The sequence below is a fragment of the Lithobates pipiens genome, unplaced genomic scaffold (assembly GCF_037356315.1).
Source record: "Lithobates pipiens isolate NorthernLeopardFrog02 unplaced genomic scaffold, aLitPip1_a1.2 Scaffold_93, whole genome shotgun sequence".
Classification (NCBI taxonomy): domain Eukaryota; kingdom Metazoa; phylum Chordata; class Amphibia; order Anura; family Ranidae; genus Lithobates; species Lithobates pipiens.
In genome coordinates this window covers 507,344-534,476 of record NW_027507916.1, presented here as the reverse complement: position 1 = coordinate 534,476, position 27,133 = coordinate 507,344, and the positions used below count along the sequence as shown (strand labels likewise).

The 27,133-nt window shown below is 47.7% G+C and overlaps 1 non-coding gene across 1 annotated transcript; it reads left to right on the top strand.

Moving 5' to 3' along the window:
- The first annotated feature begins 7,142 nt into the window (after positions 1–7,142).
- Positions 7,143–7,214, top strand: TRNAG-UCC (transfer RNA glycine (anticodon UCC)). Its single transcript has one exon. It is a non-coding gene; the product is annotated as a tRNA-Gly (tRNA).
- The last annotated feature ends 19,919 nt before the right edge of the window (positions 7,215–27,133 follow it).

Below are 27,133 nucleotides of genomic sequence, written 5' to 3'. Positions count from 1 at the left end.
CCACCCTCCCTGTGCTCTCCACCTCCCCCCATGCTCTCCACCACCCTCCCTGTGCTCTCCACCTCCCCCATGCTCTCCACCACCCTCCCTGTGCTCTCCACCTCCCCCCATGCTCCCCACCACCCTCCCTGTGCTCTCCACCTCCCCCCATGCTCTCCACCACCCTCCCTGTGCTCTCCACCTCCCCCCATGCTCCCCACCACCCTCCCTGTGCTCTCCACCTCCCCCCATGCTCTCTGCTGCCTCTTGTGTTCTTCTCTTCCTCCCTATGCTCTCGTCCCACCCCATGTTCTCAAGGTTCTTCCCTGTGTTCTCCATCCCCCCATGCTCTTTCCTGGTCTCACCTCACCTCACCCCCCCCCCCCACACACACACACCTCTGCTGGGTTCCCCTCTCACAGGGGATCTGTCAGGGTGAAGAGTGGGGAAGGGGTCGGTTAACATGTCATGGGCTGCTCAATCCAAAATGCCTGGGCCTATTTTTTGTCCCAGTCTGGGCCTGCAGCCAGCTGTGTAATATGAAGGTCCTCAGCCTTGTGTTAGAGCTTTGTGAATGAAGCCTCTCTGATTCAGTTGCCCGGGGGATGTGTACATCCGATTTGTACCCGTCTGCACTGACTTAGAGGATCCCATTATTTCCGGTTATACGTCCGCCCCGTTACATAAGCCCATTTCCAGCTGAACTCTCACCCGGCAGTTTCCCTTGACAACGACATCACCCACAATTCTCCATAGGGGGCACTCTGAGAGCCTTTACATTCCATCAGTTTAGAGTTATCTGTGAATGGCGGCCCCAGAACGATCAATGTCATTGGGGTGTGTGCGCCCCATCCCTAATATGTGCACCCCACATCCGCGCTTAAATTGTAGCCCCGCCCCCTATTAGTCTCACTGTTATTTAGCACCTTCAAAATGTTCCTCATTGAAATAATCTGCAACTCTTTATAATAATTTCGGGGGGGGATGGAACCTCAGTTGGTGATAATTACTGGCATCTGTGATGTGGTTGGTAGACTTTCCCTCACTTCTTTTCCTTCTGAGAGGACAGGAAGTGCGGGAAACTTTCCCAGGCAGGTCACAGAAAACAAGGAAAACCTCAGAAAAGTTTGAGCCCCGCCCCCAACTCCATACAAATCTAAAAGAAAATGTTTTGGAGTGAAGTTTTGCTTTACAATCTGAACGTCTACTTACCCTTTCTTTTTTCTTTTTATAGGTTCAAAGTGATTGAGTGATGTATTACAAAACTAAAAATATGATGTCGGAATTAGACGAATGGAGAAGAGTGGAGGAGGATTGGGATTTTATAAGGATGACCGAAAGACAAGTGAACGAGAGGAGAGAGTTTCTAAACAGAGCTAAAGACATGGTGGCGGAAATTAAGAGAATGGCGGAGGATGAATGGAAGAAATTCCGCGCTCTGAAGGCACTCTCCAGAGGAGAAGCCGAGATGGAGGAGAAGAAATATGAGGAGGGTAAGGTGGAGGAGCAGACAGGCGGGGAGCTGAAGAAAGCAGAGGAGAGAAGACTTTTCCAGAAAGCCTATACACTGAAGGCATACTGGGAGAAGGAAAGAAAGATGCTTACAGCAGAAAGAAAAGGAGAGCTTCTGCAGAAAGTTCGGGCAAGAAAAGCCCAGATAGAGGAGAGTAAGGTGGAGGAGCAGACAGACCTGCAGCTGAAGAAAGAGGAGAGAAGACTTTTCCAGAAAGCCTATACACTGAAGGCATACTGGGAGAAAGAAGGAAAGCAGCTGACAACAGAAAGAAAACGAGAGCTTCTGCAGAAAGTTCGGGCAAGAAAAGCCCAGATGGAGGAGAGTAAGGTGGAGGAGCAGACAGACCTGCAGCTGAAGAAAGAGGAGAGAAGACTTTTCCAGAAAGCCTATACACTGAAGGCATACTGGGAGAAGGAAGGAAAGCAGCTGACAACAGAAAGAAAACGAGAGCTTCTGCAGAAAGTTCGGGCAAGAAAAGCCCAGATGGAGGAGGGTAAGGTGGAGGAGCAGACAGACCTGCAGCTGAAGAAAGAGGAGAGAAGACTTTTCCAGAAAGCCCATGCACTGAAGGCATACTGGGAGAAAGAAGGAAAGCAGCTGACAACAGGAAGGAAAAGAGAACTCCTAGAGAAAGTGCGGGCAAGAAAAGCCGCGATGGACAATCAAAGATACGGGGATCAATGGGAAGTCGGCCCTGATGAAGGCAGAGACAGACAGGTAAGTACATGTTCTTGCATATAGAATATATAAAGTGAAGGGGGGACATTGCCTTCATGGAGGATTACACATCAGTAGGAGGATATTATGCTGGTTGGGTATAAAATATCCGTATGTTATAGACACGCCCAGATATAGGCAACAGAGATTGTTGGGGGACCTTCTCATGTCCCTCATATGGAAATCCATAGAAGTGATCAGTAGGCAGAGCTCCTCCAATGATCAGATAGATTAGATCTAGACCAGATATAACCATACAGGAAGGCAATGAATGGACTATATAGAAGGTGATCCTTCCTTCATTGTTGGATAGTGGAGGAATGAGCGGCAGGGAGGCTCCGTACCTAAAGACAATATATCCGAGTGAAATATAGGAAAGTTATCACGTCTGCAAAATAGGGGATAGATTTATAGCATTTTTATTATTGCTCTTTTTTTTTTACCGGTTATGGCGGCGATCTGCCATTTTTATCGGGACTGCGACATTACGACACATCGGACACTTTTGACACATTTTTGAAACCATTGACAATTATACAGCGATCAGTGCTATAAAAACGCACTGATTACTATGTAAATGTCACTGGCAGGGAAGGGGTTAACACTAGGGGGCAATCAAGGGGTTAACTGTGTTCCCTAGTGTGTGTTCTAACTGTGGGGGGAGGGGACAGACTATAGTAGATGACAGATCGTGGTTCCTAGCTATTAGGACTCACGATCTGCCTCTCCTCTCCTCTCCTCACAGAACAGGGATTTGTGTGTTTTACCCGTTTGGATGCTATTTATGTCGTTCCCTGGTGTGCTGGCAAATATCTTCCCTTTACAGACACACATCCCTGTTCTGCCTCTCGTGCCCATGATCGCGTGCGGTCATCGCGTCTGCCGGTCTTGAGCATTGGCACCCCCCTGCAATGCAGCGGGCACGCGCATGCCTGCTATCCCGTTTAAAGGAGCCGACGTACAGTGACGACGGCTCGCGGGATTGTGCCGACCTGCCGCAGTATAATGACGGCGGCTGGTTGGCAAGTGGACCAAAAACAGTAACAGTTTGTTCCAGAGCAAGGCAAAAAAAAAACTGCGGTCAGGGATCGGGGGGCAGTTTTGTCTCATAAAGACAGACGGATTCCTCGGTGACCTCACACAGGCAGTTGTCGCAATTCCCTGGATCAAACTATTTCCTCTTCAGCTTAATCAGTCAAGCAATGGGAGAAATGCAGAAACTTCTACCAACCAATCAGAAATCATCTATTGCTTCACCTGCTTTGAACTGAAGGATGTTATATGATAGATCTGTTTTATGTCATCCTGGAGCTTCTATGATAATGAATATGACTTTTTTTTCTCTTTAGTTTTGGATTGAGAGTGAGATCCCCGCTGTCCCACCATCAGAACCCATCGACATAATGATACACCTCGATGATGGGGAATTCCATACAAGCAGCAGATCTCCAATCAACACGTAAGTTTCTTCATTGGAATTTCCTTTGTACAATGTGACATCACCAATGATGGTGCACTGATCTTTAGATCTGGAGGATAATCTGTAGTGATAGTAAAATTGGAAAAACAGGGTCATGGGAGGGATTTTTGCTACTCTTAATGGAAAGGTTATATTGTATTCTTTGCACAAAGCTCATCTAAGATTCCCCTAATGGTAAATGAATTATGTAAAGTGTTGGTGTCCATGGTAACCAAACTGCAATTATCATTCAGTTGGTTTCCCGATTTCTCTAAACTGATTTGGGATCCAGATGATCATTTGATGTTCTGGATTATTGGACGAGGCCAATCACTAATGACTGGAGATGACAAGTCCCATGAGCCCATGATACGAATTCCAGTCACTGGAAGAGAAAACGTCTGGTGGGGAAAAGTGAGAAGAGCCTCTCGGTTAGATAATGATGATTAGTGGTGAAATATGTAACTACCAGCAGCTCACTTTATGAAGAAATAACAAGAGAGCCAGGTCTGCCACCTATGCAGTAGGACCATATAATGTCCTTCCATCCAGCCATTAATGGCATTGCAGATTATGCTGAAGATCCAGATACTAATGTATTCCCCTAGGTGTATATTTGGGTGTGGAGTTAGGAGTGCCGAGTACACTGTTATTATGTCCTGGGGATTCATTGTACATGTTTTTTAGTTAAGTTGTATACGGCCAAGAAGCCTCATTTAAGGATAAAATGGCTACATTGTCATGTTCCTTCTAGCCGTATGAGGAGCTATCTCTTTCCCTGGAAACACAGACTAGACCCCCGCATGGGCAATATTCAGCCATGTCCATGGAGGGTTCCTTATTTTCTGGCCAGAAGGTGGCAGAGGAAAGGGGGAGGCAAGACTCCAATACACCACCAAGGCAGCGGCCATGCTTGCTTCCTTCTTGGCCCGGCACATCAGTCCAGGCTGACAAATGATCTCTCCCAGTCCTTCTAATGACATTTTACAACATCTCATAACTTTAGTAAAAAATAACAAATGATTTACCTTCCAATTTCTCTTACAGGAGTGAAGAAGAAGCTATGGTCACTGAGGATGCATACCCAACTTCATCCCGGCCTGACACAACCACACAACAGACTCACAATGCTGGACTATTCATAAACTTTCTGAGATCCATCCCGATTATCGGGAATATGGCCGGACCATAATAGTAAGTATCCTTTCCTGTAGTTACATAGTTATCTAGGATAAAGTCCCCTGTCTATGAAGTACGATCTCCCATACACGGGGGCAGTTGTGGATTAGAGGAGGGAGAACAAAACCTTTTGGTATCTGGAGGACATTTTAGAGGGGACCAAATCTCAGTTCATATGGAATTTTCCAAAGTTGCAGATCTTTGATGAATGTTCCTTTCCTAGTGTTATGAGGAAGGTGGGGGAGGGGGGTGCTTTGTCCAGGGGGAAGAATAGTGATTAGGAAAGGTTTTCCGGCTTGCTTGGCAGTGGTTGGTCAGCCCAGTTGGGACATCCCATTAAGTGTTCCTCTAACTTCCCTCAGGGATCCCAGTAAAGTAATGTTCTCCTCTATGGCATTTGTTCTCCTCCAGTACCTAAGATGACTTGGCTCATGGCACTAGCTAAACATATAGAGAGGGTTCCTCTACCCAACACCAAAACCTCCGCCAAGTATCTGGCCAGCTGCTTCTGTGGAGAAGACCACCTTATATAAATGGACATTTGGGGAATTGGCATAAACTGATCAGTACTAGAAAACTGAGGGACGTCTTTAATGTAGATGGAAGGCCATAGTCGTGTGTAACATTCTGTAATATCTCTTCTTTTTCTCTTTCCACAGAGCTAGTCCAGTCAAGTGGTCCATTGAACCACCAAATCAGCTCACTGAGGGCTCCATTCAAAGCAGAAGAACTAAAATGCAATGCAGGCCCATTAGGGGCACCAGGGCGCCGCCCCCTCTCTCCTCTCCACCCCCTATATGTATCGTGCTGCAATTCACCTGCTGCCTGACCCACCACTAAGATGGGGTAAGTGGCAGGCATGCAGCGGGCGGGTGTCCTCCCAGATCAGTCCGCACCACTGACCGGGGGGTCTAGGAGGTGGCTGTGTGTCTGTGCTGCTGGCCGTGCATGCCGGAGGGGGTGATTGGTTGGGAAAGTCCACTGGTAGGGGGGAGGGTGTTAGATAAGTCCGCTGGTGGGGGGGAGGGTGTTAGATAAGTAGGCTGGTGGGGGGGAGGGTGTTAGATAAGTCCGCTGGTGGGGGGAGGGTGTTAGATAAGTCCGCTGGTGGGGGGGAGGGTGTTAGATAAGTCCGCTGGTGGGGGGAGGGTGTTAGATAAGTCCGCTGGTGGGGGGGAGGGTGTTAGATAAGTAGGCTGGTGGGGGGAGGGTGTTAGATAAGTCCGCTGGTGGGGGGAGGGTGTTAGATAAGTCCGCTGGTGGGGGGGAGGGTGTTAGATCAGTCCGCTGGTGGGGGGAGGGTGTTAGATAAGTCCGCTGGTGGGGGGGAGGGTGTTAGATAAGTCCGCTGGTGGGGTGGAGGGTGTTAGATCAGTCCGCTGGTGGGGGGGAGGGTGTTAGATAAGTAGGCTGGTGGGGGGAGGGTGTTAGATAAGTCCGCTGGTGGGGGGAGGGTGTTAGATAAGCCCGCTGGAGGGGGGGAGGGAGTTAGATAAGTTCGCTGGTGGGGGGGTGTTAGATAAGTAGGCTGGTGGGGGGGAGGGAGTTAGATAAGTCCGCTGGTGGGGGGGAGGGTGTTAGATAAGTCCACTGGGGGGTAGGGTGGTAGATAAGTCCGCTGGTGGGGGGAGGGTGTTAGATAAGTTCGCTGGTGGGGGGGAGGGTGTTAGATAAGTCCACTGGGGGGTAGGGTGGTAGATAAGTTCGCTGGTGGGGGGGAGGGTGTTAGATAAGTCCGCTGCCCCTGCCCCCCGGCCCAGCCTGCCCCTGTTGGGGGAGGTGCATGCTCACCCCCTCTTTCCTGGCCTGCCAGGCTGGGTGCACGGATGGGGGTCTGGTATAGATTTTGGAGGTAATTTTGTTTGCATGGAGTTCCCCCTTTACAGGTGAGTAGAAATTTTTCGAATGTTGTTGAAGTTGTGCTGTGTGAAGGGGAAGACACAACAAATATAAAGCAGTATTGTCAGTGGACTGTCTCCACCATCTATTAGGAGCAAGCCTTCCATTCCCAGGTGAGGTGTCCTGTCCCCGCCCCTTCAGGGTTCAGGTTGAAGATGCGGAGGAGGAGCGAGGGAGGAGGAGGAGGAGGGGAACTTCCCTTTTTAGGTGAAGTTCCACATTAAGATGGGGCAGCACAGAGGCTTAGAGGTGAGTCTTGCAGCACTGGGGTCCTCGGTTCAAGACCTGACCAGGACACCATCTGCATGGAGTTTGCATGTTCTCCCTGTGCTTGCGTGGGTTTTCCCCGGGTACTCCGGTTTCCCCCCACACAACAAAAACATGCAACTTTTTGTGTTGGTGGTGCAGTGGTGAGCACAGCTGCTTTCCAAGCAGACGACCCGGGTTCGATTCCCGGCCAACATAATCGCCAAGATTCTCCCCAGAGACTGGAATTATATGTGGAGTGCAGATTAGCGATGGGATAAAATGTAAAGGAATGAAGTGAATGTCGTGGGTTTGTATGGATTTTATTACACACCTTAGAATAGATTTCTTGCAGGTAGGTGTGATTGTTCTGTATTCTCAGTGTCAGCCAGTAGGTGGAGCACTCGGCTACCTTTCAGGTATTTTCTAGGCTCTTCTTCACAACTTTGCTAAAGAAAGGCCGGCTATGTACTATATACAGTGGGGGAAAAAACACCTACCAACCAACAATAACCCTCCCCCCACAGACTGGCTCCAGTAGGTGCTCATGTGGTACACAGATTAGTCCTGTCAATGTAAGAAGGTTCTCCTAACGACAACTCGTTATGTGTATAGAAGACGCCTGTCCACAGAATCCCTTCCCTCCAATCCTCACCATCATGGGGAAGACCAAAGATCTGTCAGAGGATGTCGGGGAGAAGATTGGAGACCTGCACAAGGCTGGAATGGGCTACAAGACCATCAGCAAGAAGCTTGGTGAGGAGAAGAAGACAACTGTTGGAGAGATTATTCACGAATGGAAGAAATACAAAATAACCATCAATCGCCCTCAATCTGGAGCTCCATGGAAGATTTCACCTTCATGGGGTGAGGATGGTCATGAGAAAAGTGAGGGATCCGCCCAGAACTACACAGGGGGGAGCTTGTGAATAGGGATGAGCCGAACACCCCCCTGTTCGGTTCGCACCAGAACCTGTGAACAGACCTAAACTTCGTGTGAACTTTAGAACCCTATTAAAGTCTATGGGACTCCAACGTTCACAATCTAAAGTGCTAATTTTAAAAGCTTATATGCAAGTTACTGTCCTAAAAAGTGTTTGGGGACCCGGGTCCTGCCCCAGGGGACATGGATCAATGCAAAAAAAAGTTTTAAAAACGGCTGTTTTTTCAGGAGCAGTGATTTTAATAATGATTAAAGTGAAACAATAAAAGTGTAATATTCCTTTAAATTTCGTGCCTGGGGGGTGTCTATAGTATGCCTGTGAAGGGGCGCATGTTTCCCGTGCTTAGAACTGTCCCTGCACAAAGTGTCATTTGTGCAGGAAAAAAAGTCTTTTAAAATCACTTGCGGCTATATTGTCGGCTCCCGTAATACAGAGAACATTCAATGAGTGTTCTCTGTATTAGCCGACAATTCATTCATTCATTGATAAAAAAAAAAAAAGCGTGGGGGTTCCCCTAAATTCAATTACCAGGCCCTTCAGGTCTGACATGGATATTAAGTGGAACCCCGTGTCAAATTTAAAAAAAAAATTGACGTGGGGGTCCCCCTAAATATCCATACCAGACCCTTTGGTTCCAGTGACCCCAATTTTGGAGTTATAATTGCTGAGAGTGACCCCAATGTTGGGGGTTATAATTGTTACCAGTGCCCCCAATGTTGGAGTTTTAATTGCTGCCAGTGACCACAATGTTGTTGGTAATTATTGGTGCCAGTGACCCGAATGTTGGGGGTTATAATTACTACCAGGGACCCCAATGTTGGGGGTTATAATTACTACCAGGGACCCAAATGTTGGGGGTTATAATTGCTGCCAGTGACCCCAATGTTGTTGGTAATTATTGGTGCCAGTGACCCGAATGTTGGGGGTTATAATTACTACCAGGGACCCCAATGTTGGGGGTTATAATTACTACCAGGGACCCAAATGTTGGGGGTTATAATTGCTGCCAGTGGCCTCAATGTTGTGAGATAAAATTGCAACCACTGACCCCACTGTTGGGGATTATAATTTCTTCCAGAGACCCCAAGGTTGGGGGTTATAATTGCTGCCAGTGATCCCAATGTTGGGGGTTATAATTGCCACTAGTGACCCCAATGTTGGGGGTTAAAATTGCTGCCAGTGACCCCAATGTTGGAGGTTACAATTGCTGTCAGTGACCCCAATGTTGGGGGTTATTATTGCTGACAGTGACCCCAATGTTGGGGGTTATTATTGCTGACAGTGACCCCAATGTTGGGGGTTGTAATTGCTGCCAGTGAACCCAATTTTGGGGGTTATAATTGCTGCCAGTGACCCCAATGTTGGGGGTTATAACTGCTACCAGTGACCCCAATGTTATTGGTAATTATTGGTGCCAGTGACCCGAATGTTGGGGGTTATAATTGCTACCAGTGACCCCAAAATTGGTGGTTATAATTACTTTGTGACCCCAATGTTGAGGGTTGTAATTGCTGCCAGTGACCCCAATGTTGGGGGTTATAATTTCTACCAGTAACCTCAATGTTGGGGGTTGTAATTGCTGTCAGTGACCCCAATATTGGGGGTTATAATTACTGTCATGGGGGGTCCAATCCGGTGGGTGTACAGTAGCTGAAAAAAGTAAGTACACCCCTCAGTAATGTAATTATCACCGGGGGGGGGGTATTTTTAACCACTTGAGACCCGTGCTATAGCCGAATGACGGCTACAGCGCGGATCTCCTTTGCCGGGTCTACGTCTATTGACGTCGTCCCGTGCACGAGGGGCGCACGCGGCACGCTCTGTGATCGGCGAGTCTATGAGACTCGCCTGATCACTGATCCGAGCAAGGGGTCGATCCCGACCCCTTATCACGTGATCAGCTGTCAGCCAATGACAGCTCATCATGTGATATAACGGAGACGTTAATCGGCTATTATTCCTCCTCGCGCTGTCAGCGCGAGGAGAAAAAAAAAGAGCCGATCACCGGCGGCCGTGATCGGGACATTAGTCCCGATCACGGCCTGCCCTGCCAGTGCCCACCTGCCCCCTCATCACTGAACATAATAAAAAAATAAGTGCCCCCCGTCAGTGCCACCCTGCAGTGCCCACAGTGCCACCCAGCAGTGCCCACAGTGCCACCCAGCAGTGCCCACAACCTGCCTCAACAAAGGTGCTGCACCCCAGGGCCACATATCCGTGCCCATCAGTGTCATCTACCAGTGCCCATCAGTGCTCAGCAGGGCTGCCCATCAGTGCCACCTATCAGTGCCCATCAGTCTCATCTATCAGTGGTACCTATCAGTGCCCCTTAGTGCCACCCATCCGTGCCATCTTATCTGTGCCCATCGGTGCCGCCTTATCTGTGCCCATCGGTGCCGCCTTAACTATGCCTATCAGTGCCCACTAGTGCCGCCTCATCAGCGCACTTCAATGAATGAGAAAAATTACCTGTTTGCAAAATTTTATAACAAACTATTAAACATGATTTTTTTATTTTTTTTGCATCTTTTTTTGTTTGTTTAGCAAAAAATAAATCTGCCAGCTGTAATTAAATACCACCAAAAGAAATATCTATTTGTGGGAAAAAAATGATAAAAATTTCATTTGGGTACAGTGTTGTATGACCGCGTAATTGTCATTCAAAGTGCATCAGCGCTGAAAATTGGTCTGGGCAGGAGGAGGGGTTTAAGTGCCCAGTAAGCAAGTGGTTAAGTAAATAACAAGGTAGATTGATTTCCAATATTTCATCATAGAATTTGATCAGTGATTGTTTATCATCGTCATGGTGATGGGAATAATTGGTGTCAGTCCCCCCATGATGTGTGGGGTTCCGTGCTCCGGATTTCTGTGGGGGGGGTATTGGTTGGTGACCTGAGTGGGGGGTCCTAGCAATACAGACATCCATCTGTGGACTTATAACCCCCAACATTGAGGTCACGGGTGAAAATTGCTACCAATAGGGAATCTAATAAAGGGGGTCCGACCTGCTACTAGCAAGGAGGAAATAATAAAGTGGCCGGTGAGTGTACAGTATATGCAGTATGTGACAAAAGTAAGTACACCCCTCAGTGACATTTCTTCTCTCTTTTCATGTGACAACACTGAAGAAATGACACTTGTCTACAATGTAAAGTAGTGAGTGTACAGCTTGTATAACAGTGTAAATTTCCTGTCCCCTCAAAATAACTCAACACACAGCCATTAATGTCTAAACCGCTGGCAACAAAAGTCAGTACACCCCTAAGTGAAAAACTCCAGATTGGGCCCAAAGTGTCAATAGACGGCACACACATCCAGTGGCGGGAAATGTAAACAGTGTGACGTCCATCACAGGAGGTGGGACTTCGTTACTGCGGCCTCCCGGCCCGAGAAATTCAAATCCAGCTCCATGACACAGCAGGAAATCGCCACTCTAAACGACCCAGACACTGGTAGGCTGCCTCTGATGGGCGCTGATATTTAAGTAAGGCTGCAGACACGATGCAAGAGAAGGTCAATAGACTGAGGACACGATGCAAGAGACGGTCAGAGACTGAGGACACGATGCATGAGACGGTCAGAGACTGAGGACACGATGCAAGAGGCGGTCAGAGACTGAGGACACGATGCAAGAGACAGAGACTGAGGACACGATGCAAGAGACGGTCAGAGACTGAGGACACGATGCAAGAGACAGAGACTGAGGACACGATGCAAGAGACAGAGACTGAGGACACGATGCAAGAGACGGTCAGAGACTGAGGACACGATGCAAGAGACAGAGACTGAGGACACGATGCAAGAGACGGTCAGAGAGGACACGATGCAAGAGACGATCAATAGACTGAGGACACGATGCAAGAGATGGTCAATAGACTGAGGACACAATGCAAGAGACGGTCAATAGACTGAGGACATGATGCAAGAGACGGTCAATAGACTGAGGACACGATGCAAGAGACGGTCAGAGACTGAGGACACGATGCATGAGACGGTCAGAGACTGAGGACACGATGCAAGAGACGGTCAGAGACTGAGGACACGATGCAAGAGACAGAGACTGAGGACACGATGCAAGAGATGGTCAGAGACTGAGGACACGATGCAAGAGACAGAGACTGAGGACACGATGCAAGAGACGGTCAGAGAGGACACGATGCAAGAGACGATCAATAGACTGAGGACACGATGCAAGAGACGGTCAATAGACTGAGGACACAATGCAAGAGACGGTCAATAGACTGAGGACACGATGCAAGAGACGGCCAATAGACTGAGGACACGATGCAAGAGACGGTCAGAGACTGAGGACACGATGCATGAGACGGTCAGAGACTGAGGACACGATGCAAGAGACGGTCAATAGACTGAGGACACGATGCAAGAGACGGCCAATAGACTGAGGACACGATGCAAGAGACGGTCAATAGACTGAGGACACGATGCAAGAGACGGTCAATAGACTGAGGACACGATGCAAGAGACGGTCAGAGAGGACACGATACAAGAGACGGTCAGAGAGGACACGATACAAGAGACGGTCAGAGACTGCAGACTGCATTTTTCCAGAGCTTTTCTTGCAGTAAAAAGGTGCCAATAATGGGCAACAATAATCTCATATTAATTAATATCCTCAATTTAATAAGTCAAATATAATACAATTGTATATAAAAATAAAGGTTTTCGGTTTTCCACTAAGTGCATCCTGCATTTTCGGTTTCAGCACCCCTAATTTTTCGGAATTATGGAGTGTCCAGAATCAGAGCCTGTTGGTGTCGATCGGACGAGGATCTGTTTCTGGCCACTTACAGGACACGGTGTCCCCGCACATGAAAATAAAACACACATCTAGAAACGGTGACACGAGAGATAATTATTTTATTACACGACTACTGAGAGATTCTACATCACTTCCATTAAACAAACTGCATTTCAATATATAGAATTTTTCTCTTTTATTTTTTTGCTGATAGAAATCCACACTGCGGCACACCCGGGAGATGGCGAGGGGGGCGGGGGCAGGTGGGAGGAGCCTGGCTCACCCGCTAACCCCCCCAGCTGCTCTATGAGGCGCTGACCAGCGCAAGCTCCCGCAAAACACTGGACCCTGAAAATGCGGCATTACAAGCTGATCCGTATGATAAGAGGCTGCTGAAAGGAGAACAAAGAAGGAATATTGATCGACACATTTATTGTTCCTAAGTGAACAAATAGATTTTACTAGATCACATCCCCGCTTCTGCTCCCTTACCAGGGCTTCAATTACCATCAATAGAGGGGCCCAGGAGGTGGAAGCAGAAGAGGGACTTTTTTTTTTTTCATTTCTGGGGCGTAGGTGGATAAAGTCAGTGCTGCTGTTCTGCTACACCCCTTTGTAGGCGAGGTTGGGGGGCCTCATCAGGAAGGATATATGGGGCCCCATGATTTCTAAGTGGCCTTGCCTACATATACTTACCTTTCTGGCAGCTTGTTTCTTGAGAAGCCAATAAGTGGTAAAACAAGCCTTTTTTTTGCACATGTTGTCCCTGTCGGTATCTTTTAATGTGAACAAAATAGGTCCACTTGGAGGTGTAACTCTAGCATTGCAGTATAAGGATGCTGAGAGCCTGGGGGGGGGATTGGCGTTCCAAAAGAGCCATTTACATGAGGAGCCCGGGCACACTGGCAAAGCTGTGCCCATTAAATGTTGCCATCTCTTGGGGCACCATAGAGGTATAAGGAGACGTTGATGCCCATTGTGGTCTCCTGAGGTTGTAATTTGTGCCGTTCTCCTCCACAGTCACCGAAACAGCGCAGTGAGGAAATGTACGGCCAAACATCTGCTCAGGGTGATGGAGCTCCTGGGGGCCCAGAAACTTCTGTGTGGAACCAGAGAAAGTACAGACACCTTCCTCCGCACCCTCGTCAGACTGGTTCAGGATGGACAGCAGGACACCAGGTACTTTCATACAGATGTCACCCTCCCACCCATGCCATTTGATGGACTTTGACTTATTATGGGATTATTTTATAGCTCCCTTCCTTGGAGGGGCCCCTTTTCCTCTGCCCAGGGCAACTCACACATGCCATCAGGGCCGCCGATAAGGGGTACCACCAGGCCTCCTGTAGGGGGCCCAGGAACACAGGAGGGCCCAGAGAATTGGCACGGAGGGCTAGAAGGACAAGTACAGAATGATGCACTGTGTCTGTGTCTCTCCCTTCAGTAGCGGAAAGCTGTTTTCTCTCCTCTCCCTCCTGCCAGCTTTTAGCTGCTGGAGGGAGAGACACAGACACAGTGCATCGTTCTGTAATTGTCCTCCCACCATCCCACCGTACTGACCCCCCTCCCTGTGCTGACCACATCTGATTCCCCCATGTACCTCCCCTCCTCCCCCTGCAGACCGCCCCCCCGAATCCAAAGAAAATTCAAAGGGTGCGGGGCCAGGGACACTGGATGTCCTCCTCTTAGGAAATGAGGCAGGGTTTATCTGACTTTCTGCAGCTTCTAATGCCCATTGTGAGAAGCTCACAGTGTGCAGTGACATCAGAGTAAGACATTCCAGTCCATGAGAAGAGCCGCTACAACTGTGCAAGACTGAAGGGGGGGGGGGGGGCGGAGGGAGGATTTAAGTGACCAACTCCCCCACCTACAGTCCTGAGTGTATTCCACACATTGTAATAATGATCACCCGTATTGCAGGTTTTACGGACGTCGGATGTTCAGCCTGGTCATGGCTCATCCCAAGTTTGAGGTGCAGATGGAACGTTTGATCCTGTCACATGAGCTCCGTGACCTCATCGCCACTGTGAAGCAGAAAGTATGTGAGCTGTGTGATGTGCCTCATATGCCTCATATTTCAGGTTTTACACCAGGGGTCTCCAAATGTTCTAAAAACAAAGTGCCAGCTTACTGCCCTTCAAATGTGAAGGGGGCCGGACTGTGGCCAATGGGTATAGAAAATGCCCTGGCATCGGAGGGAGTAATCAATGGCATAGGCTTGGTGGTCAGCGGGAGTAAAATAATCATTGGTGTCAGTGAGAGAATTTGTTTCCCATCTCTGGTATCATTGGGAGGGATAGTGCCCACATCCGGCCCACGGGCCGCAGTTTGGACATCCTTGTTTTACACAAACTTTATAATACATGATATGATGATTATTCCAGGAGCTGAGTGACAGCGTCTCCGAGATCCCGTCCGCTAGAAGCCAGCGTCCTCCTCAGAAGAATAGCGCCGCCGTGATGACCCAGGATGTCCAGCAACCAGAGGAAAGGTAAAGTGTGCGTGTGTCTGTGTGTATATACATATATATACAGTGCCTTGCGAAAGTATTCACCCCCCTTGAACTTTTCAACCTTTTGCCACATTTCAGGCTTCAAACATAAAGATATAAAATTTAAATTTTTTGTGAAGAATCACCAACAAGTGGGACACAATTGTGAAGTGGAACGAAATCTATTGGATATTTTAAACTTTTTTAGCAAATAAAAAACTGAAAAGTGGTGCGTGCAAAATTATTCGGCCCCTTTACTTTCAGTGCAGCAAACTCACTCCAGAAGTTCAGCGAGGATCTCTGAATGATCCAATGTTGTCCTAAATGACTGATGGTGATAAATAGAATCCACCTGTGTGTAATCAAGTCTCTGTATAAATGCACCTGCTCTGTGATAGTCTCAGGGTTCTGTTGAAAGCGCAGAGAGCATCATGAAGACCAAGGAACACACCAGGCAGGTCCGTAATACTGTTGTGGAGAAGTTTAAAGCCGGATTTGGATACAAAAAGATTTCCCAAGCTTTAAACATCCCAAGGAGCACTGTGCAAGCGATCATTTTGAAATGGAAGGAGTATCAGACCACTGCAAATCTACCAAGACCTGGCTGTCCCTCTAAACTTTCAGCTCAGACAAGGAGAAGACTGATCAGAGATGCAGCCAAGAGGCCCATGATCACTCTGGATGAACTGCAGAGAACTACAGCTGAGGTGGGAGAGTCTGTCCATAGGACAACAATCAGTCGTACACTGCACAAATCTGCCCTTTATGGAAGAGTGGCAAGAAGAAAGCCATTTCTCAAAGATTTCCATAAAAAGTCTCGTCTAAAGTTTGCCACAAGCCACCTGGGAGACACACCAAACATGTGGAAGAAGGTGCTCTGGTCACATGAAACCAAAATCCAACTTTTTGCCCACAATGCAAAACGATATGTTTGGCGTAAAAGCAACACAGCTCATCACCCTCAACACACCATCCCCACTGTCACACATGGTGGTGGCAGCATCATGGTTTGGGCCTGCTTTTCTTCAGCAGGGACAGGGAAGATGGTTAAAATTGAGGGGAAGATGGATGCAGCCAAATACAGGACCATTCTGGATGAAAACCTGTTGGAGTCTGCAAAAGACCTGAAACTGGGACAGAGATTTATCTTCCAACAAGACAATGATCCCAAACATACAGCAAAATCTACAAAGGAATGGTTCACAAATAAACGTATCCAGGTGTTAGAATGGCCAAGTCCAAAGTCCAGACCTGAATCCAATGGAGAATCTGTGGAAAGAGCTGAAAACTGCTGTTCACAAACGTTCTCCATCCAACCTCACTGAGCTCCAGCTGTTTTGCAAGGAAGAATGGGCAAGAATTTCAGTCTCTCGATGTGCAAAACTGATAGAGACACCCCAAGCGACTTGCAGCTGTAATCGCAGCAAAAGGCGGCTCTACAAAGTATTAACACAAGGGGGCCGAATCGTTTTGCACGCCCCACTTTTCATTTTTTTATTAGTTAAAAAAGTTTCAAAAATCCAATAGATTTCGTTCCACTTCACAATTGTGTCCCACTTGTTGGTGATTCTTCACAAAAAATAAACATTTTATATCTTTATGTTTGAAGCCTGAAATGTGGCAAAAGGTTGAAAAGTTCAAGGGGGCCGAATACTTTCGCAAGGCACTGTGTATATATATATATATATATATATATATAATTATAGCAGGGAGGAGATTCCCTTGGACACTACAAAGTTGCTCCATCTTTACAATGGGGGCCTTGGTGTGCAGCCTGCATTGTCCCCGGAGGGAACGCCATGGACAGCCATGGACAGCTATGGACAGCTATGACATATGAGAACTTGTCCTCTCTCTGGATCCTGAGGATCAGTTTGGAATAAATAAAACATATTTTTTTTTTCTGTAGCATTACCAGACCTGCAGATGTGGAAGCAGAAGCGCAGGAATCCCCGGTCCCTGGAAGGCCGCTGGTCCGGGCAGCGGAAGTGACGGAGCAACTGAAGGAGCTCAGCAAACTTCTCTCCGCTAAGGAATATCAAAGCAAAATGGAGGGAGTGACGCTTCTCCTGGAGCGCTGCAAGAACAACGTGAGGTTTGTCACCTCCAACATCACTCCAGTAAGTGGAGAAGCAGAAAAAAAGAACGATTTAGAAATAACGATCAATGAGATAAGAGGCTTCTGATCAGTTCAGTTCTGCAGGAGAAACATTATTGGCATCTTGTTATACATTGTAGATCATTTGTTATCCTGTATACACTTACCTCCGTAACCTCTGCTATTGTGGAGCACCCTGCTCTGTAACCTACCTACTCAATAAGCCTTTATTTTATAAAAAAGAAACATTGTTTCCTGTGACTATAGTTGTGTAATTACTCATTCATATTCACTTTGCTGAAGAATCTGTTGTAGCATGACCACCAATGAGGTCTCTAGTCAGTGGCATAACTAGAACCTTCAGGGCCCCGATGCAAGAAACCATGAAGGGCCCCCCTGAACCCCAGTCAGGGCCCTTCCCTCCGAGTCCGGCGGTGGAACTCCAGGGTGTGGTCACAGGTATGACCTTTGTGAGCCCTGTAGTTCCACCACTAGTATCAGTAGTTTTTTTTATTATTTATTTTTCTATTTTTAGGTGCCCCATTGGGGGACTGTCCCTAGGCAGGATGGGGTCCCCATCCCCAGAAGAGATGAGGTCCTTTTCTCCAGGGCAGATGAAGTTACTGCCCACAGGTGAGAAGGGGTCCCTGTCCCCAGGGGAGATGGGGGTACATGTCCCCACGTGAGAAGGGGCCTCTGTCCCCAGGGGGAGATGGAGGGGGTAAGTAATGGTGTGTGGGGGATGGGGTCCTTTCACTCACCATGACCAAGCTGTAGGCCGCGCACTCATCCATGTTGGCCTGGGGAGAACAGACATCGGACTGAGCGGCAATGCATGGAGCAGGAGAGGGGTACTCTGAGGAGCCGGCCGAGGACACAGGTCATGCGGGGAATTCACAACTAAAGAGCAGCCAGTGCGATAGTCGAGCATGGAGCTCTGCTAGTCACCCTCCACCTCCAGCCACCCGTGTGCATGGTGCACTGGTACCCCTAGCTGCCTATGCTGCTGCTGGCCATATGTAGAGGGGGCTGGATGGGCCCCCTGCATCACATGGCCCAGTTGCGGTCGCAACTGCTGCACCCCCTATAGTTACGTCCCTGTCTCTAGTGGCCAATCACATTCCAATCCGGCTCTTCTTCTGTAATCTTCAAGACATTTCGTATCTTCTCCGAACCGCTCCATTTAAGAATCTCAGCAATGAAAACTTGGCAGAGGAATCCAACCTTTCCCTAATCTATCCAAATAAAAAAGAATAGATTTGGCTGGAGTTATACTGGAATGCAACGTCCACACGTTCGGACTTCCCGACAACAAAACTGTGGATTTTTGTTCGAAGGTTTTTGGCTCCAACTTGTCTTGTATACACATGGCCAGGGGCGGACTGACAACTCATGGGGCCCCCGGGCAATAGGAGAAGATTATGGGGCCCCCGGGCAATAGGAGAAGATTATGGGGCCCCGGGCAATAGGAGAAGATTATGGGGCCACACAGTATACACACACATACAGTATATACACACAGACACACAATATACACACACAGTATACACACACACACTGAAAAGGTACTGGAGAGGCGGGGCAGCTATAATTTTGGGATTTTTAAAAAAAAAACACAGATTTTTACATACTGTCGCTGGTTTTATTGAGGCTGGCAACTCTGATGGGGCCCCTTAGTGGCATGGGGCCCTCGGGCAGAGCCTGAGTGCCCCGAATGGTCAGTCTGCCCCTGCACACGGCACACAAATGTTGGCCAACAATTCCGAACGTAGTGGCGTACAAGACGTACGACGAGCTGATAAAAAAAAGAAGTTCTATAGTCATGTGATCTCTCCATTACGAACGCTAGTTTTACAAGACCTGGCGCTTCCGGCTCATACTTGATTCCGGGCGTGCGTGAACTTTTGTGCGTCAGACTTGTGCACACACGATCGGAAATTCCCACAACAAAGTTTTGTTGGTGGAAAATTTGAGAACCTGCTAGCCAACATTTGTTGGCAGAAAAAGTCAGACAACAAATGTCCGATGGAGCGTACACACGGTCCGACTTTCAGCCAACAAGCTCACATCCAACATTTCCCATCGGAAAATCCAACCGTGTGTACGAGGCATAAGCCCTTCCCTCATGAAGGCCAAATCCTGCCCCTTGTCAAATGCCAGCACTTTAGTGGGCAGTAGAGCCTCTGGGGCAAGTACTTATCCTCAGCAGGGGGTGGGGCTTATTCTCTTCTTGGGCAGAAGTCCTGGTCTAGGATCCAAGGGATTCTTCAGGGACCGATTTGAAGACCAACACAGGTACCTTTACCATTTATACGAAGCTGCTAAAAACCGCTCTGACCCAAAAGCGGTATATGGGTGTGGAGGCTGAAAGGGTTAATGTTTTCACCCAAGATTCTCACAACTTTCACCCAAGGTTCAAATATTTTCCACATAGGATTCCATTAGAGACGAGTGAATCTTACGTGAAAGTCTTGGGAATTTTAAGAGACAACCTTGACAAATAGACCCCTAGTATGGGGAAGGTGAATTTCCAAGGGTAATGGGGACGCTATAATGGAAGACTCCTATAGAAGGTGTGTAGGTGGAACGTCACAAGCTGATCGCTGGGAGATTATAGGTGGCTGTGGAAATGTTTAGTAAATGAACTTTGTTCCAAATTCTCATAACTTCATGAAACCGATTCATATTATACAGGATCCTCGTCAACAACCAGAATTTTATTACATCTTATTTTTATTATATTCACAGATATTTGATGCCTTTAACCCGAGGATGCAGGACGCCAACAAGAAGGTCAATCAGTACGCTCTGGAGTCTGCGGTGGTCATGATCCCGATTCTGAAGGACAGTCTGCACCATGTGTTAGTCCCTATGGTGACTGTCGTCACAGACAACCTGAACTCCAAACACACCGGTATCTACACGGCCGCAGTGACCGTCCTGGACACACTCATGAAAAATATAGGTAAATCATTGCTGACTGTATCCGGTACTCTTCCTTCCACATTAGGAGGACCTTCCACCTCCATCCTATATTCATCATTCCTGGCGTTATAGCCGGTAACCTTTATTGGGGTTTTTTTCCTTTTCTTGCAAACACTCCTCTCACATTTTTTGGGATGAATAAATTCTCATTGACTTCAATGGAGTAGAGTATGTAGCAACCTCATGACCTCCAAGGGCATATGAGGAACCTCAGGCCAACATTTCACCTCTGCATTTAGTTCTCAATGGAGTAATATATGTTGCAACGCCATGACCCCCAAAGACATATAAGGACCCTCAGGCTAGCATTTCACCTCCTAGGTTTAGTCTTCAGTGGAGTAGTGTATGTTGCAGCACCATAACCCCCAAGGACATACGATGAACCTCAAATGCGGGGCAGGCCAGTATTTCACCCCCAGACCTAGTCCTCAATGGAGTAGTGTATGTAGCAATTCCATGACCCCCAAAGATATGTGAAGAACCTCAGACCAGCTTTTTACCCCCAGGTCTAGTCCTCAATGGAGTAGTGTGTGTGTGTTGCCACCCCATGACCCCCAAATACTTATGAGGAACCTCAAATGCTGGTCAGGCCAGCATTTCAACCCCAGATCTAGTTTTCAATGGAGTAGTGTATGTAGCAATTCCATGACCTCCAAAGATATGTGAAGAACCTCAGACCAGCTTTTTACCCCCAGGTCTAGTCCTCAATGGAGTAGTGTGTGTGTTGCCACCCCATAACCCCCAAATACATATGAGGAACCTCAAATGCAGGTCAGGCCAGCATTTCAACCCTAGGTCTAGTACTCAATGGAGTAGTGTATGTTGCTACCCCATGAACTCCAAAGACATATGAAGAACCTCAGACCAGCATTTCACCCCCAGGACTAGTCCTTAATGGAGTAGTGTATGTTGCTACCCCATGACCCCCAAAGGTATATTACGAACCTCAGGTGCGGGGCAGGTTAGCATTCACGCCAAGGTCTAGTCCTCAGCAGGAGTGAAGCGGTGTGAACAGACGGTCAGTTTTTAGACCAAATAAAGAGTTCATTAGGTTTCACCCAATACTCCCGAAGGAGAGGGCTGGGGCATAGGACACCCATGGACTTGGCATTTCACCTCTACATTTAGTTCTCAATATAGTATTATATGTTGCAACGCCATGACCCCCAAAGACATATAAGGAACCTCAGGCTAGCATTTCACCTCCTAGGTTTAGTCTTCAGTGGAGTAGTGTATGTTGCAGCACCATAACCCCCAAAGACATACGAGGAACCTCAAATGCAGGTCAGGCCAGTATTTCACCCCCAGGCCTAGTCCTCAATGAAGTAGTGTATGTAGCAATTCCATGACCTCCAAAGATAAGTGAAGAACATCAGACCAGCTTTTTACCCCCAGGTCTAGTCCTCAATGGAGTAGTGTGTGTGTTGCCACCCCATGACCCCAAAGACATATGAGGAACCTCAAATGCAGGTCAGGCCAGTATTTCACCCCCAGACCTAGTTCTCAATGGAGTAGTGTATGTAGCAATTCCATGACCTCCAAAGATAAGTGAAGAACATCAGACCAGCTTTTCACCCCCAGGACTAGTCCTTAATGGAGTAGTGTATGTTGCTACCCCATGACCCCCAAAGTTATATTAGGAACCTCAGGTGCGGGGCAGGTTAGCATTCACGCCAAGATCTAGTCCTCAGTAGGAGTGAAGCGGTGTGAACAGATGGTCAGTTTTTAGACCAAATAAGGAGTTTATTAGATTTCACCCAACACTCCCGAAGGAGAGGGCTGGGGCATAGGACACCCATGGACTTAACTGTCACCAGGAGAGTGGCAAAAAGTACTTACAGCCTTCACAGATTGAGAACCTTTAAGTCAACCCAACATTCTGTGAAATTAGATACTAAATAGTTCAGTGACCGCCTCCTAGGGGAGAGACCACCACACTGCAGTCAGGGGCAAAGCGTCTGTCCAGTTTCTCAGATACCCGGATTGAAGTTGAGTTCTTCCATGGTGCTTTTACCCCTCACTTACCTCACCAAGTCCCAATCCTTGGCCTCTATCCAAACAAATGGTCACTCTACCCAGGCAGCGGGCCTAAGAGGTCCAGTCAGCCATCTACATCCTCCCACCCTCCATGATTAGTGCAGCCCCCCACACCATTCTCGGGGGCACTACCCAGCAGCAGGCAGAAGCAAACGAATACCAGAGAGTTCCAAGAACGACGAACTATCAATCTAGCTCTGGCTGACTACAGCCTAGTAACTCTAATTCTAAATCGATGTTCCTGCTCAGGGCGGGGGGCTGCATTTAGATGACAGTTCAGAGGCTGCGTTTGGATTTTGCGTTGCATTTCTTTGCATGCAGTGGGTCCAATTGAGGGGAATTTGGATTGCAGGCAAAGCAAGTCCAACAAAGCCTTTCCTTGCTGACCACTGCGGCCTGCATTGGGACGCATGCATTTGTGCAGCTCTGCGTTAGAATGGAGAAGGTTGCGTTTGACTTGAACTCTTCTTCTGCTGTCAGACAGCGTGATGTAGTCGGGGGCGGGGAGAGACGCATTTTTTGGAATGTCGGTCACATGACTGCAGATTAGCGGCAAAGAATGGAGAGAAAAGCGTGAACTCTCAGCTTTCCCTACAAACAGGAAATCTTTATTGACCATCATTTTTACATTACAGACAATCTGTGGCTTCTGCAACCATTCGCCAGCCGCATCCGCTTCCTCAGCGGCCGCGCCATGAGTGACGTGACCGAACGATTGTCAGGTAACTCACCTCAACGCAGGAAGTAGATTGACTGGAAGGCTTAAAGGGGAACCAATGAGGATGGAGACATGGGAGATGCCGTGGCTTTAGAGTTCCATGTTCCATCATTTTATAGCAAGAAAGGGAAAAGTAAGAACCTTTGTCAGAGTTTTGGTTGTCCGTCTCTGTCAGGGCGACTTCCAGAGACGTGAAGATCGCTGCGTTCCGAATCGGAAACGTTTTTCATTATTTCATGAACCCGAATTTCCAAATTACAAGAGAAACAAATTTAAACTGATCCAAAATAATGAAACAAAATTCAGCCGAAATTCAAATAGAAAATGAATTAAAATTTTTATTTGAAAAAAAGAAAGAATAAAATAGAGAAAAAAAAGAATAGAACAGATTAGAAAAGAATAGAATAGAAAAAGCAATAGAATAGCATCAGAATAATAGAATAAAAAAAAAAATAGATAGACTATAATCACCTTCCGAAATTTGAATTTTGAATAGAAAAGAATATAATAGAATAAAATAGAAAGAAAGATAATACAGTCTTTCAAATTTAGAATAGAATAAATTCGAATGCCGATTCAAATTTTCCAAATTCGATCAAACTGAATTCAATTCAACAGAATTCGGAAAATTTAAATCGAAAAGTGAATAAACTAAACAAATTCCAAAAATGAGTGAAGCAAATTTATCAAATTTAACTAGATTCAATTATTTAACAAAACAAAACAAAACAATTTTTTTCATTCTGCACATGTCTATTGATTTCTCCTCACTTCCTGTGACGCCTCTAATCAGGACAGGAAGTGAAGAGAAACCTCTGCAATGGAGACACAGCCAACAATAAAAACCTGCCAGAGGTTCCAACTTTTCTCCACTCTATCCAGATCTTCTCCAGCACCGCGCAGTATTCCAAAGAATTCTCACACAGTCATTTATGGATCGCATGTTTTCATTTTAATGCCTAACAAACATACAACACCATCATACAATACAAACACACAACACCATCATACAATACAAACACACAACACCATCATACAATACAAACACACAACACCATCATACAATACAATGGAGCCCCCTTCTACTCCATAGCTCTGGGAGGCACTGCTTAGCATCAGCAGGGGTGTAACCACAAATTATGGAGCCTCCTTCTACTCCATGGCTCTGGGGGGGACTGCTTAGCATCAGCAGGGGTGTAACCACAAATTATGGAGCCTCCTTCTACTCCAGGGCTTTGGGGGCACTGCTTAGCATCAGCAGGGGTATAACCACAAATTAGGGAGCCTCCTTCTTCTCCATGGCTCTGGGGGACACTGCTTAGCATCAGCAGGGGTGGGGCCAGGGGATGTAATTACAAATAATGGGACTCTCTCCTACTCCAAGGATCTAGGGGCACTGCTTAACATCAGCGGGGGTGGAGCCAAGGGTATATAACTATGAAGTATGGGGCCTCGCCTAATCCCGGGCTCTGGTAGGACTGCTCAGCATCAGCAGGGGTTTAACTAGAAATTATGAAGGCCCCTTCTACTTCAGGGATCTTTGAGACACTGCTTAACATCAGCAGGGGTGGGGCCTGCGGTGTGTAACTATGAATTATGAGGCCCCTTCTACTCCTGGTCCAGGGCTCTGAGGGCACTGCTTAGCATCAGCAGGAGAGTGACTAGGGGCATAACTACAAATTACCGGGCCCCCTTTTACCCCAGGTGCCACTTGGGCCACTCTGGCTGTTGGTTATGCCACTGGGTGGAGCTTAATCTCTTCCTGGGCAGAATTCTTCATCTAGAATTCAGGGGGTTCAGCGTGGGATGGGACTGATTTGAAGACTAACACTGGTACTTTCATGGTCTACAAGGTGAGGCACATAGTGCTGTTGCTCTAACAAAAATTTTAGGCCACGTCTGATGGCATTTGCAAGAAGCCCCTGAAGGTAAATACTGTATTATGTGGCGGGTTCTCACCGCATTATTATTATTATTTCTATAATGAACCCCTCAACATTTCTCCATTGCCCCCCCCCAGGTCTGGTATCCTCTGTCTACCCCCGGAAGCCGCAGGCCGTGGAGCGTCACGTTTTGCCCGTTTTGTGGTTCTTCCTGAGTAATATAACCGGAAACGGAGTGCTGCCCGGCCGAAACGGCAACTTCAAGGACGTCATCACCAAACTTACCAATAACTTACACCGAGTGATGGGGCGGAGCCTGGAGGAGTACGCCTCTGGACAGTCCCAACACACCACCAAAATGCTGGCCGACATTCTGGGGACCAATAAATAAATACCGACCCCCGATCCACGGTGCCGGGCCCGGCACTTACAGCAGAGGAGGCGGAGCACGGTGATGTCATGGGGGCGGAGCCTGCATTCTCTGTATTTAGTGTAAATTCTGTATTTAAGATTAAAAACTATTATAATAGAAGAAGAAGAAGAACTGATTCTTTCTATAGATTGGGAATTTATTAATATGGGATGTGATGCATCTCCGATATATAACTGAATGGTAGCAAAACGCTTGCCCCGACTTAGTTGGGGTAGGCGGAACACTTTGGTGGGGGTGGGTCAGCCAGAACTCTTGACCTTTGACCTCTGGGGGACACCTGCTGACCTTTGGGGGAGGTCCCTATTCCAATCCCTGACTCCTAACCTTGTTCTTCTAGGGGAAACCCTAACCCCCCAACCCTAAGTCCTAACCCTAACCCCAACTAACCTTTGACATATGAACTTTAACCCTAACTCTAAGTGTATCTCCACTTTATGACTCCCCCACCCTAAAACCCCTACCTTTCCCAGATCCCGTTCGGTTTCACTATCCTAGTGACAGGACTGCTGTTAGAAATCACGGGGGCCCCATACAGCCTACCTGACAGGGCCCCCTCCCCGCGGCCGGAAGCGACTGAGGACAGTGATTTATCAGCCTCTTTCTCTGGAGCCTCAGCTGCACAGGTGAATGAAGAGGAAGCACTCTGAGGCTTCCTGCTCATTCACAAACTGAAGCATAGTAAACAGTTTACTATAATTTAGTGATGAATGGAGTGCAGCCAGAGGGAGGGAGAGGAGGAGAAGCCGGAGGCACTGCGGGGGAAAGCGGCACACAGGGGGTGCCGGACAGCAGATGGAAGGGGCTCATGTGCAAGAACCAATCCCTCTGGAGTGCAACTGGAGGGAGCGAGAAGAGGAGAAGGCAGCAGCGCTGCGGGGGTAAGGGGCACAAAGGGGGGGCCGAACTGCAGATAGAAGGGGTGCATGTGCAAGAACCAATCCCCCTGGAGTGCAGCCAGAGAGAGGGAGAAGAGGAGAAGCTGGCAGCACTGCAGCGGTAAGGGGCACAAAAGGGGGGGCCGGACTGCAGATGGAAGGGGTGCATGTGCTAGAACCAATCCCCCTGGAGTGCAGCCGGAGGGAGCGAGAAAAGGAGGAGCCAGCAGCGCTGCGGGGGTAAGGGGCACAAACGGGGGGCATACTGCCAATGGAAGGGGGGCATGTGCAAGAACCAATCCCCCTGGAGTGCAGCCGGAGGGAGCAAGAAGAGGAGGAGCCAGCAGCACTGCAGGGGTAAGGGGCACAGAGGGGGGGGGCGTACTGCCAATGGAAGGGGGGCATGTGCAAGAACCAATCCCCCTGGAGTGCAGCCGGAGGGAGCGAGAAGAGGAGGAGCCAATTTAAGATATTATTCAATGATCTGACACCATTGTAGAGTCTGTCCACATAGCAGCCCATCCTGATGGTAGGTATATATACTGTATATATTGATATGGATATTATATTTTACTATATACTGTAGTTATTAATACAACATGTGAAGTTCTGAAATGAAGACAATCCTATTCCTGAGCTTTCTGTATATTAATTTATAGTCAATATCTGAACAATATGCTGGAATACCCCCATTAAACCCTGATGGAGCTCATGTATGTATATACTGTATTATTGGAATTAGCATTAAATTGTATTTTTATATGTTGTTCTTGTCTTTTTTTTTTTTTTTTTTTTATAATTCCAAACAATTTGAACTAATTATAAAAAGGTTGAGTTAATCAGATGAGTCAGAGGAATGACTGATCTCCCCCCTTCTCCTTCCCTCCCTGCCCGCTCTCTTCATAGAGGTTTAGG